Source organism: Bos javanicus, chromosome 10 (assembly GCF_032452875.1).
Source record: "Bos javanicus breed banteng chromosome 10, ARS-OSU_banteng_1.0, whole genome shotgun sequence".
NCBI lineage: Eukaryota > Metazoa > Chordata > Mammalia > Artiodactyla > Bovidae > Bos > Bos javanicus.
Genome location: NC_083877.1, coordinates 20,329,003 through 20,341,523, shown reverse-complemented (window position 1 = coordinate 20,341,523; position 12,521 = coordinate 20,329,003). Strand labels below are relative to the sequence as shown.

Here is a 12,521-nt window from a genome sequence, read left to right as displayed (position 1 = left end):
TGCCTGGAGAATGCCATGGACAGAGTGGCATATAGCTCTGGTGGGCTATAATCCATGGGGTCGCAAAGAGTCAGACATAACTGAGCTACTAACACTTTCACTTTTCGGGTGTCTAGATTCAAATACTTTCAGGTGGAAGCTTCTGGCCAGCAAAGTAACAGGAGCAGCCTGAAAAAAGAGAGGAACCGATCCTCGCTGGAGGATCATCCAGGAACACTTCTCCCCCAACACACACACACTCACACACACACTAACAAACATACCCTAACCAGGCTTGTATAACCATCTGCCTTCACCCAACCCACCGTCCCTTCTTCATTATCTGTCATGGGTGGAGCCATTCAGCTCCCTCTTCCTTCTCTGTAGCCCAGGCTTACAGTGCTCTCAGTCCTAGGAATCTATCTCAGATTCTGTGTTCTGCTGCTGGAGGGTCAGGGTTGTCCTCCCAACAGGAGGTTTGGGCCAGAATTAAAGAACAAAACAAGAACATTAAAAACTGCACCGTAATGCCAGGGGAAATCTGTCATCACATTGGGAGTTGTTTTGTTCTAATAACTTCAAATCACGTAGCACTTGCACGACCCTGAGAGCCAGCACCTCCTTCAAGTTGCATCATAGGTGCCTCATATACGGTGCCCTCACCCTGGCCCCGCTGTTAGGTTTGACCTATGACATTCAGAGAAGACAGCACAGAAGAGGAAGAGGAAGACTTCCAGCTGGAAGAATAAGGCGCAGAGAACAAAGGGCCCAGCAGTGGAGATCCTTGGAAGGAAGACAGTGGATAAACCTCTTGAAATCCAGAAGTCCTTATCTCAATCCAGGTGTTAAACCTTAGGTATTAACATTGCTGTTTGGTCTTAGTTGGGCTTGAAACAGTGTGCCTGGGCGTCTTCAGGACATCTTATCATAGTCCCATTCCTGGTGGGGACACAAGGAAAAGTGTCACTGCCCCAGTGATGAGAACGATTCATTCAATCCTCCTTGATGAGTCCTTCCTTAAAAAAATTGTTTTTATTTATTTCATTCTTGGTTGTGGTGGGTCTTCGTTGCTTTCTCTAGTTGCAGTGAGCAGGGGCTGCTCTAAGTTTGCCGTGCACAGGTTTTCTCATTGTGGTGCCTCTCCAGTTGCAGAGCATAGACTCTAGGTGCACGGGCTTCAGTAGTTGTGGCTTGTGGGCCTCATTGCTCTGCGGCATATGGAATCTTCCCAGATCAGGAATGGAAAGCCCTGCATTGGCAAGCAGATTCCCATCCCTTGTACCACCAGGGAAGTCCTGTTTATTTATTTTGACTGCACTGGATCTCAGTTGTGGCAACATGGGATCTTGGATGCGGCATGTGAGGTTCCTAGTTTTGGTGTGTGGGATCTAGTTCCCTGACCGTGGATGGAGCCCGGACTCCCTGCACTGGGAACAGAGTCTTCCTCACTGGACCACCAGGAAAGTCACCCTGATGGGTCATTCTTAACCTGCCAGTTCTTGATGTCCATCTGTAATTTCTGGGTCACAGTTGGCCCCCTTTCCCTCCCTGCCTTCTCTCAGTCCCAGTGGCCCTCTCTTTGGGAGAAATACAGTGTGTGATGCAAGTGACCGCTCTTGGACCACGTCTTGGCAACTGCTAGGTCTCCACTTGGGTCCCTGCTCCTGGGGAAAACAACTGAGACAAACTATGTGAGCTGCAACAGCTGCAGCCAGTGACCAAGGCTCAGTCCTCGCACAGGGCCCTCCCTCCCCACTCACACCGCTGACTGGAAACCAGGCTTTCCTCCCACCTCACCCAAGATTCCCACATCAAATATGGGGTATTGCTCCTCATTGGCTTAACTGCTTTCTCCACGTTTGTGGCTGGCAGTGGCTAATGCATTCAATCTTGCATTTGTTTTCTTAAAATAGGACTTTCAGCACAATAACGTATTTGGCATCTCTTCTCCTTTCTTCATTTCCCAAGATGAGATAATCACAAACACAACTTCTAAAGAAATCTACAACCAGACTTTTCGAGGAAACCCGACACCTCCACAGACAAATGGCGATCAGCCTCAGGTTTTCAATAGGGAGCTTTAGCAGCAGAAAGGACTGTCCATTCAGGGAGAGGGGTGATACCTCTGAGGAATGACACCAGCCAACAAGTTCCTCCCCTCACCCTAGAAGTTTCCCCACCAGCCCTTCATCATTCTGATGGGGTCAGCATTGCTGTCAAAATGTGTTCCTCTCCATCACTCCACACCCTCCACCCTAAGTACTCCCTCCCCTCAGGGAAAGGAAGTCTATCAGAAAAGGTTCTCTCAAACTGAACAAATCGGTTACTTCCTCCCATAAGTCCCCCTCAGGATACAGGTGCCAACTTCAACCCTGATTGGATCTGACGTGCCTTGCCCACAGTGTTCTCTGCTTGTCTCATGCTTTATCTCCATCAGCATTTGAGAGCTCCCTCGGGGCAGGGACCCAGGCTTATTCACCTCCAGGTTCCTTGCCCCTTCTCCTCCTGTACCCGCCCTACATCTTGTAGCTGAAAGAACAATTGAACTCTGGAGCAAATGCCTTAACCCTGGCTGGCAGGACTGGGGTGTAGACAGTACAATAGTCTGGAAGCCAGGACACTAAGGCTCACCTCCCAGCCCTGCCAGGGACTGGCCATGTGGTGGCGGGGGTGGGGGAAGAGTGGGTCATCTGTTCAGGGTCTCTGTCTCTTTTTCCTCCAAAAAAATCCACCTCAGGCTCACCTGCAGCCAGCCACTTCTGAGAGCATCAGGAGAATTTCCCCCTTAGCCCTGTAGCAGGCAGGACTATTGAAGCTATCGCCACAAACAAATGGTCTGCAAAGCCAAGAAGGAACTAATGGTGGTGGTTGTTAAGTCGTGTCAGACTCTTGCAACCCCATGGACTGTAGCCTGCCGGGTTGCTTTGCCCATGGGATTCTCCAGGCAAGAAGACTGGAGTGGGTTGCCATTTCCTCCTTCAGGGGAATTCTCCCTATCCAGGAATAAAATCCTGGTCTCCTGAATTGCAGGCAGATTCTTTACCAACTGAGCTACCAGGGAAGCCCTAAGAAGGAACTAAGTTTGCCTCCAAATTCCCTGCTTTCCCCCAACCCCAAGGTTTTCTCTCCATGGTTGACATAGCATTTGCTACCCTGCGCCCCCTTCTGGTGGTAAGTGGAAAGATCCCACGCACACCACTGCCCCGCCAACCCCCGCCCCAGGTCCACAATGATACTCCTCAATACTTGGAGCTGGAGGAGGAAGTGGGAGGAGAGAAGAGGGGAAAGCAGTGTGGACTGGGGCTGTGGAGGTCAGGGAAGTGTCCAGAGTAATCCTTTTAAACACAGGCAAATTAAGTCATTCCTCTGCTCAGAATTCTCCAGGGTAAAAGCTGAGTCTGACCCAGGGTTTCTGAGTCTTTGACTAGGCTTTCTCTAGTTTCAGGGAGGGGGGCTATTCTTCGTTGTTGTGTCTGGGCTTCTCACTGTGGTGGCTCTCTTGTTGTGGAGCATAAGCTGTAGGTGCATCAGCTCAACAGTTGTGGCACGCTTGGGCTCAGCTGCTACCCTGCAGCACGTGGAATCTTCCTGGACCAGGGATCGAACCCATGTTCCCTGCATTGGCAGGCAGATTCCTAATCACTGGGCCACCAGGAAGTCCAGGATGGTTTTTAAATAGGGGCGAAAGATGCAAGTTTGGAACAGTAATAATCACATATACTCTCCCCCACCGCTTATGTATTTAGGGGTTTGCAGGCAAGATTACAGCAGGGCAGATGGCTGCTGTGGGGAGGCAGGACTCCACATCTCCAGATTCAGAGTTTGTGCCTTACCTCCTGACCCATCTTGTTTCAGCTGCTCCCCTGACATGACTGAAGCCACCTGACCTCAGCTCCTTCTCAAGGTCTGGCTTCTGTATAATTGTAATTCAACCCAAGTGTGAAAGGACAGGTTCCTGGGAAGCAGACTCTAATATGGAGATTAGCACCCAGGAAGTTCATTAGGGATGCTCTTGTGCTCAACACCTGAAGAAAAAAAGAACTGGGCAGAGAGAGATGTTGGGCCACAATACAGGCTCAAAAATGGCCTCAGCCAGCCCCATGGGGCACTCTGAAGCTGGGATGACCTGTTTAGCATTGTCTTGTGTTAGGGCCAGGGCTGGTCTTTTGTACCCAAGCACTGTTCAACCATTGGATGTGGGTCTCCTGGGAAGGGGGAATGGCCTGATCCAGGTTACTCTCTTCGGCAGAAACAATCCCAAAGAAGACTTACAACTGAGAGCTATCTTTCTGCAGAAATGCTATGAGTGTTGGGAACAAGCTCTTCAGTCATGAATGAGGATTCCTGCAGCCCAGCACAGCATCCATGGAGTAATAATGATACATGTTTAATTAGCCCTTGTTCTAGGCCTGACTCAGGGTCTCCCTCAAACTCAGTGGGGTCTTAGAAACTTCAGGAACTTACCTAACGCACCTAGGTACAGGTATCGGACTCCTGAAGGGGAGTAAGAGGCCTTGAGTTCTAAGTCAGCTACTGACTCTCTTTGTGACATCAGGCAAGTCCCTGACCTCTCTTAGCCTCAGTTTCCCCATATGTATATGAAGGTTGAGCTGAGGTCCTTGGTCAATAGTTTGTGGCTTTATGATGCCTAAAATCATGGATGGCAAAGAGTGAAGCCTGCCTGTGCCTCATTCTTGGACCTCAAGGCCCACACCACCACCCCAGAGCTCTCACTTTTTGAACTGTCAGACTCACATCTTTATGGGCAGGGACTACAGGTTGAATAATCAAATACAAGTCAAAATTAGATCTAAGAGACAGTGCGCTCTTCCCAACTCCCCCAAACCTTCCCAGAATGGATTTTAGCTCTTCCCAATATTCATGGTTTCTGCCCTTACTGTATATTTGATAGGCAAGATACTTGAAGGTCGTTCAAGTTACCACCCTGTTTTGTGACATCACAGGTCACACAGAGACATCTATCTCCTAGGGAGTTATGATCTCACATTAGTTATTAGCAGCTCCTGGGGGCTCTCAGTGGGGCTTTTGGAAAAAAAGATAAAAGGTAATTTGGAAGTCTGGTTTTGCTTTGGGAATAATAAATCCTTAAATTATCTCCCTGCCACCAGTTTCACATTTCTCAGGATAGTCCTCTGTTCATCTAGCTTGGTGGTTCATTTTGGAATTGTTTTTGTAGATGGTTTACGCTTTTCTTCTAAGAGGAAACTACCTTCGTTTCTCGGCTCTCCATTTTGACTTCTCATGACCAGAGTGAGATCAGGGAGAATGTGGTGCCCCCACCCACATTTCTAAACTAATGTGGAATGTAAAGAAGGAAACAAGCCAAACAATAGCCAGGCATGATCCTTGAAGTCATAGCGCAAGAGAAGGGGAAGGCCCGCAAATACCGCTTAGTCCATTTGCTCCCATGTTAGAGATGGGAAAGCTAGGGAGAGGGAACATGAGACCCCAGCTTCTTAACAAGTAGGAGATCCTTCAAAATAAGAGGAGGAGGACTTTCAGAATATGGCCTTGCATTTGAAATGACAGAGCAGATATACAATCAATTTTTAAAGTAACCAATACACAATAGAAATAGAAAATAAGATGAAGAGCCACTGGCAGACCAGAAATATTGGGAAATTTCTAGATAATGGAAAGCAGGGGGTTTCAGAGTTCCATCTTGATGCTGAATTAAGTAAACTGAGGATTTCCTCCCCTGAATTCAGCCTTGAAGACACTGTATAATGAAAGAGGAGTGATATATCCCAGAATCAAACTTGGAGAAACAGAAGTCAGACAGGTCCCAGTCTGTGTGGATATGCAAATTATAGGTGGAGAAAGTCAATATCATGGATGGATGAGAATCTAGGGGAAGACTTTCTAGTGGATTTTCTCTCCTCCACAATAATCTTCCTTTCCACTTCTATGGGCAGAACACACCAATATAACACCAGCTGCAAATGGCAAGGTAACCTCAAAGGCAGTTTTGAAGCCAGTTAGGGTGAGAAATGGGCTTCCTTGGCAGCTACGCAGGGGATGGAGTTTCCATCTCTGGGTCAGGAAGATCCCCTGGAGAAGGGAATGGCATCCCACTCCAATATTCTTGCTTAGAAAATCCCATGGACAGAGGAGCCTGGCAGGCTACAGTCAATGGGGTTCCAAAGAGTTGGACACAAAGCAAGAAGAGATAAGAAAGCCTTCCTCAGCGATCAGTGCAAAGAAATAGAGGAAAACAACAGAATGGGAAAGACTAGAGATCTCTTCAAGAAAATTAGAGATACCAAGGGAACATTTCATGCAAAGATGGGCTCGATAAAGGACAGAAATGGTATGGACCTAACAGAAGCAGAAGATATTAAGAAGAGATGGCAAGAATACACAGAAGAACTGTACAAAAAGGATCTTCACGACCCAGATAATCACGATGGTGTGATCACTGACCTAGAGCCAGACATCCTGGAATGTGAAGTCAAGTGGGCCTTAGAAAGCATCACTACAAACAAAGCTAGTGGAGGTGATGAAATTCCAGTTGAGCTATTTCAAATCCTGAAAGATGATGCTGTGAAAGTGCTGCACTCAATATGCCAGCAAATCTGGAAAACTCAGCAGTGGCCACAGGACTGGAAAAGGTCAGTTTTCATTCCAATCCCAAAGAAAGGCAATGCCAAAGAATGCTCAAACTACTGCACAATTGCACTCATCTCACACGCTAGTAAAGCTCAAAATTCTCCAAGCCAGGCTTCAGCAATATGTGAACTGTGAACTTCCTGGTGTTCAAGCTGATTTTAGAAAAGGCAGAGGAACCAGAGATCAAATTGCCAACATCCACTGGATCATGGAAAAAGCAAGAGAGTTCCAGAAAAACATCTATTTCTGCTTTATTGACTATGCCAAAGCCTTTGACTGTGTGGATCACAATAAACTGTGGAAAATTCTGAAAGAGATGGCAATACCAGACCACCTGACCTGCCTCTTGAGAAATCTGTATGCAGGTCAGGAAGCAACAGTTCGAACTGGACATGGAACAACAGACTGGTTCCAAATAGGAAAAGGAATATGTCAAGGCTGTGTATTGTCACCCTGCTTATTTACCTTATATGCAGAGTACATCATGAGAAACGCTGGGCTGGATGAAGCACAAGCTGGAATCAAGATTGCTGGGAGAAACATCAATAACCTCAGATATGCAGATGACACCATCCTTATGGCAGAAAGTGAAGAGGAACTAAAAAGCCTCTTGTTGAAAGTGAAAGTGGAGAGTGGAAAAGTTGGCTTCAAGCTCAACATTCAGAAAACGAAGATCATGGCATCCGGTCCCATCACTTCATGGGAAATAGATGGGGAAACAGTGGAAACAGTGTCAGACTTTATTTTTTTGGGCTCCAAAATCACTGCAGATGGTGATCGCAGTCATGAAATTAAAAGACGCTTGCTCCTTGGAAGAAAAGTTATGACCAACCTAGATAGCATATTGAAAAGCAGAGACATTACTTTGCCAACAAAGGTCCGTCTAGTCAAAGCTATGGTTTTTCCAGTAGTCATGTATGGATGTGAGAGTTGGACTGTGAAGAAAGCTGAGTGCCAAAGAATTGATGCTTTTGAACTGTGGTGTTGGAGAAGACTCTTGAGAGTCCCTTGGACTGCAAGGAGATCCAACCAGTCGATTCTGAAGGAGATCAGCCCTGGGATTTCTTTGGAAGGAATGATGCTAAAGCTGAAACTCCAGTACTTTGGCCACCTCATGCGAAGAGTTGACTCATTGGAAAAGACTCTGATGCTGGGATGGATTGGGAGCAGGAGGAGAAGGGGACGACAGAGGATGAGATGGCTGGATGGCATCACTGACTCGATGGACGTGAGTCTGAGTGAACTCCGGGAGTTGGTGATGGACAGGGAGGCCTGGCGTGCTGCGATTCATGGGGTCACAAAGAGTCGGACACGACTGAGCGACTGAACTGAACTGAACTAGTGCCTAAACAACAACGGGGGGTGAGAAATAGATTCAACAAAGGCTGGCAGGCAGCCACTGAGCAGTCTCTCCTTCTTCCCCCACACCTTGATTGGGAAAAATGACTACACAGAGAGGCAGCTCTTAGGAAAGAGGAGTGACTAGGGCAGAGTTCAAACACGTTCTTTTGAAAGGCAGGGCTCTGTAGTCGTGGACAAACAGGAAACAGATGCTCAGAGGCTCTGCACCCTGAGGCGCTCCCCTCAGAACTTCAGGAGGAGGCGTCAAAGTAGGACTCTGGTCTTTAATCTCACTCCTCCTTCCAAAGTACACATTATTGGCTGAGAGAGCTGACACTTCCAAGGAAACATGAGCTCTGAGCCAAAAACAACCAACAAACCATGACTATCACAGAAGTGAAGAAGAATTTACATTAAGAACAATACATATATCCTTTCAAGGAGTAAGAGAAGCATTGTAAATATAAAGCAAGAGGAGCAATTATTAAAAAAATAACTAGGAATGACAAGCGTAATCATTGAAAGCAATAACTGGGGAAAGCAGCAGAATGTATTTGGCCAAAGAACAGATGAGAGTGTTGGAAGATTAGGCAGAGGACAGAAGTCAACATAAAATATATCACAAAGGATACAGAGAAGTTAAGAGGTATGGATGACATAAGTGGAGTGGATGACATGCATTCAACTGGAGTCTCAGAAAAAGAAACAAGATAAAGTATTTTAAGACACAATGTCAAATTATTTTCCTTAATTAAAAATATGGGGCCTTTGATTGAAAAGCACCTTTGCAGCATAGCCAGTCTTCTTTCACAGAACATTTGCTGCAGGAGACCTGGGCTAGATCGCTGGGTCAGGAAGATCCCCTGGAGAAGGGAATGGCTATCCACTCCAGTATTCTTGCCTGGAGCATTCCAGGGACAGAGGAGCTTTGTGGACTACAGTCCATGGGGTCGCAAAGAGTCAGTCAGACATGACCGAGCGACTAACATTTTCACTTTTCAATGAGTGACACAGGAGGCTGGGGGAAGTGTGTGTAGCAGGAAGAGTGTAGAATAAGAAAGTGAAATTTCCCCACAGATTCACAGTGCTTAGGAGACAAAGTCGTTAGAGGAAGGCGGTGGTTGTGTCAAACACACAGCTAGTCTCGATATTTGCCAAATTTTGAAGCTGTATTGATTTGGAGGCTAATCAAATTTCTTAAACACATAAACGAATTCCCCACGGTGTTTTATGGCTATGGAAATGAAGACGTGACTAGCTCTCAATCAAACCAGAGGGAGACTGAGTCAAAAAGAACTAGAACCCAACCTCAATCTAGTTTATTTTTTAATCACATTGTTGTGATTGGCACCATATCTTATCTACATAAGATAGAAAGGGTAAAACCTATCTAGGGAAAATTCTTCAGTCTTAGTTCATATATGTAAGATCTCTGCATGCGTGTTAAGTTGCTACCGTCCTGTCCAACTCTTTGCAACTGTATGGACTGTATCCCACCAGGCTCCTCTGTCCATGGGATTCTTCAGGCAAGAATACTGGAGTGGGTTGCCATGCCCTCCTCCAGGGGATCTTCCCCATCTAGGAATCGAACCCGCGTCTTTTAGGTCTTCTGCATTGGCAGGTGGGTTCTTTACCACTAGTGCCACCTGGCAGATCTCTAGTGTACAATAAAGAATTATAAGGCATGTGAAAAGGCAGGAAAATGGGATCATATGTGCTCAGGAGAAAAAAAAAGAAGACCCACAGTTGACCCATATTTTCCAGTTACACAAGATTTTTATTATTTTTTTCTTTGAGGACAACACCCTTTATTCTACACTAGTGAATCAATGCATACAGCACTAAGGGTCTCCTGATTCACTCCATCACTGAAGTACGCCTGTGCATCCCCCTAGTGATGGTGCTGTCTGAACCACAGTCCACAGTAGCTACATGTTGCCTCCTTTGTTTCTTTGTCCGAGTTTATGTACACCGTGGCCGGCCTTGGATCCCTTCATTCCTGTCACAAGATACCACTTGCCTTCTGACTTCACTCACAGGCTGCTCTGCTATCAGGTCAGTGGTAGAGCTTTCATTCACTTCCTTCTGACAACCTACAAATGGGAGTTGCCTATAGTCGTTATGGTCATAAAACTGGCCAGTGTGTGTGACCTCCTCACCAGCTAGTGAGGACTGCACACTGAAGCACCTGGTGCCCCCTGGGCAGGCTCCATGCCACCAGGCTGCCCTGGTCCAGCAGCCAGAGGAAGGTCACTGCTGCCACCATCTTGCCAGACATTGGGATACAGAGTCCCAGCCACTGGACCACCAGGGAAGTTGCTGCCCATTTTTTGCTTGGGTTTTTTGTTTGTTATTGAAATGTATGAGCTGCTTGTATGTTTTGGAAATTAAGCATTTATTGGTTTCATCATTAGCAAATATTTTCTCCCAGTCTGTAGGTCATCTTTTCATTTTGTTTATGGTTTCCTTTGTTGTACAAAAGCTTGTAAGTTTGATTAGGTCCCATTTGTTTATTTTTGCATGTATTTCAATTGCCTCAGACAAGGCATTTTTAAAGAACTGTTTCAAATATGTTGAAGGGGAAAATGGAAAGTATGACAAAATTGTTAAAAAGAATACTTTAGCAGAGAATTGTAATCTGTAAAAATATCAAACGGACTTTTTCTGGAGCTGCAAAGTATAATTTCTGAAATTACAAACTCACTGATGGATTTAAAAGCAACAAACAGAATTGATAAACCCAAAGGTCAATATAAATTATCCAAACTGAAGCCCACAGAAAAAAAAACAATGGAAAGAAGAGACATGCAAGACACAATCAAAGGTTTACACATAGTGAAACTGGAATCCAAGCAGAGAGGATGGAGAGAATGAGTTAGAAGCAAAGTTGGAAGAGAGAAAGATAAAGAACTTTCCAAAACTGATCAAAGATATCAATGTATAGATTCAAGATACTTGGTAAAACCCAAGTAGGACAGATACAAAGAAAATAATGCCTAAATACTTAGTTAAATGGCTGAAACCAAAGCTAAGTAACCAGTAGCCAGAGAATAAGTAAGTAGCCAAGTAGCTAAGTAAACCAGTAGCTAACTAAAAGGTAGCCAGAGAATAAAGACGCATTATGCACTCATCTCACACGCTAGTAAAGCAATGCTCAAAATTCTTCAAGCCAAGCTTCAGCAATATGTGAACCGTGAACTTCCTGATGTTCAAGCTGGTTTTAGAAAAGGCAGAGGAACCAGAGATCAAATTGTCAACATCCGCTGGATCATGGAAAAAGCAAGAGAGTTCCAGAAAAACATCTATTTCTGCTTTATTGACTATGCCAAAGCCTTTGACTGTGTGGATCACAATAAACTGTGGAAAATTCTGAAAGAGATGGGAATACCAGACCACCTGACCTGCCTCTTGAGAAATTTGTATGCAGGTCAGGAAGCAACAGTTAGAACTGGACATGGAACAACAGACTGGTTCCAAATAGGAAAAGGAGTACGTCAAGGCTGTATATTGTCACCCTGCTTATTTAACTTATATGCAGAGTACATCATAAGAAATGCTGGGCTGGAAGAAGCACAAGCTGGAATCAAGATTGCTGGGAGAAATATCAATAACCTCAGATATGCAGATGACACCATCCTTATGGCAGAAAGTGAAGAGGAACTAAAAAGCCTCTTGATGAAAGTGAAAGTGGAGAGTGGAAAAGTTGGCTTCAAGCTCAACATTCAGAAAACAAAGATCATGGCATCTTGTCCCATCACTTCATGGCAAATAGATGGGGAAATAGTGGAAACAGTGTCAGACTTATTTTGGGGGGCTCCAAAATCACTGCAGATGGTGATTGCAGCCATGAAATTAAAAGACACTTACTCCTTGGAAGAAAAGTTATGACCAACCTAGATAGCATATTCAAAAGCAGAGACATTACTTTGCCAACAAAGGTCTGTCTAGTCAAAGCTATGGTTTTTCCAGTGGTTATGTATGGATGTGAGAGTTGGACTGTGAAGAAGGCTGAGCGCCGAAGAATTGATGCTTTTGAACTGTGGTGTTGGAGAAGACTCTTGAGAGTCCCTTGGACTGCAAGGAGATCCAACCAGTCCATTCTGAAGGAGATCAGCCCTGGGATTTCTTTGGAAGGAATGATGCTAAAGCTGAAACTCCAGTACTTTGGCCACCTCATGCGAAGAGTTGACTCATTGGAAAAGACTCTGATGCTGGGAGGGATTGGGGGCAGGAGGAGAAGGGGACGACAGAGGATGAGATGGCTGGATGGCATCACGGACTCGATGGACACAAGTTTGAGTAAACTCCGGGAGTTGGTGATGGACAGCGAGGCCTGGCATGCTGCGATTCATGGGGTCTCAAAGAGTTTGACATGACTGAGCGACTGAACTGAACCGAACTGATGTACTTTCAAAGGAGCAACAGTAAGATTTGATCATTTTGCATCAAGATTTTGGAAGCTGCAGAAATTGAATGACCTTTCTTAAGGTGCTGAAAGAAAAAAAAAAAAACACCCTGCAAATGTAATTCTATCTCCAACAGAAATACCTTTTAAATTATGAAAGCAGGGA

The 12,521-nt window shown here is 45.4% G+C and overlaps 1 pseudogene; it reads right to left on the bottom strand.

The window, feature by feature from the left end:
* Positions 1-9,716: 9,716 nt before the first annotated feature.
* Positions 9,717-10,216, bottom strand: LOC133255747 (NADH dehydrogenase [ubiquinone] iron-sulfur protein 6, mitochondrial-like; annotated as a pseudogene).
* Positions 10,217-12,521: the final 2,305 nt, after the last annotated feature.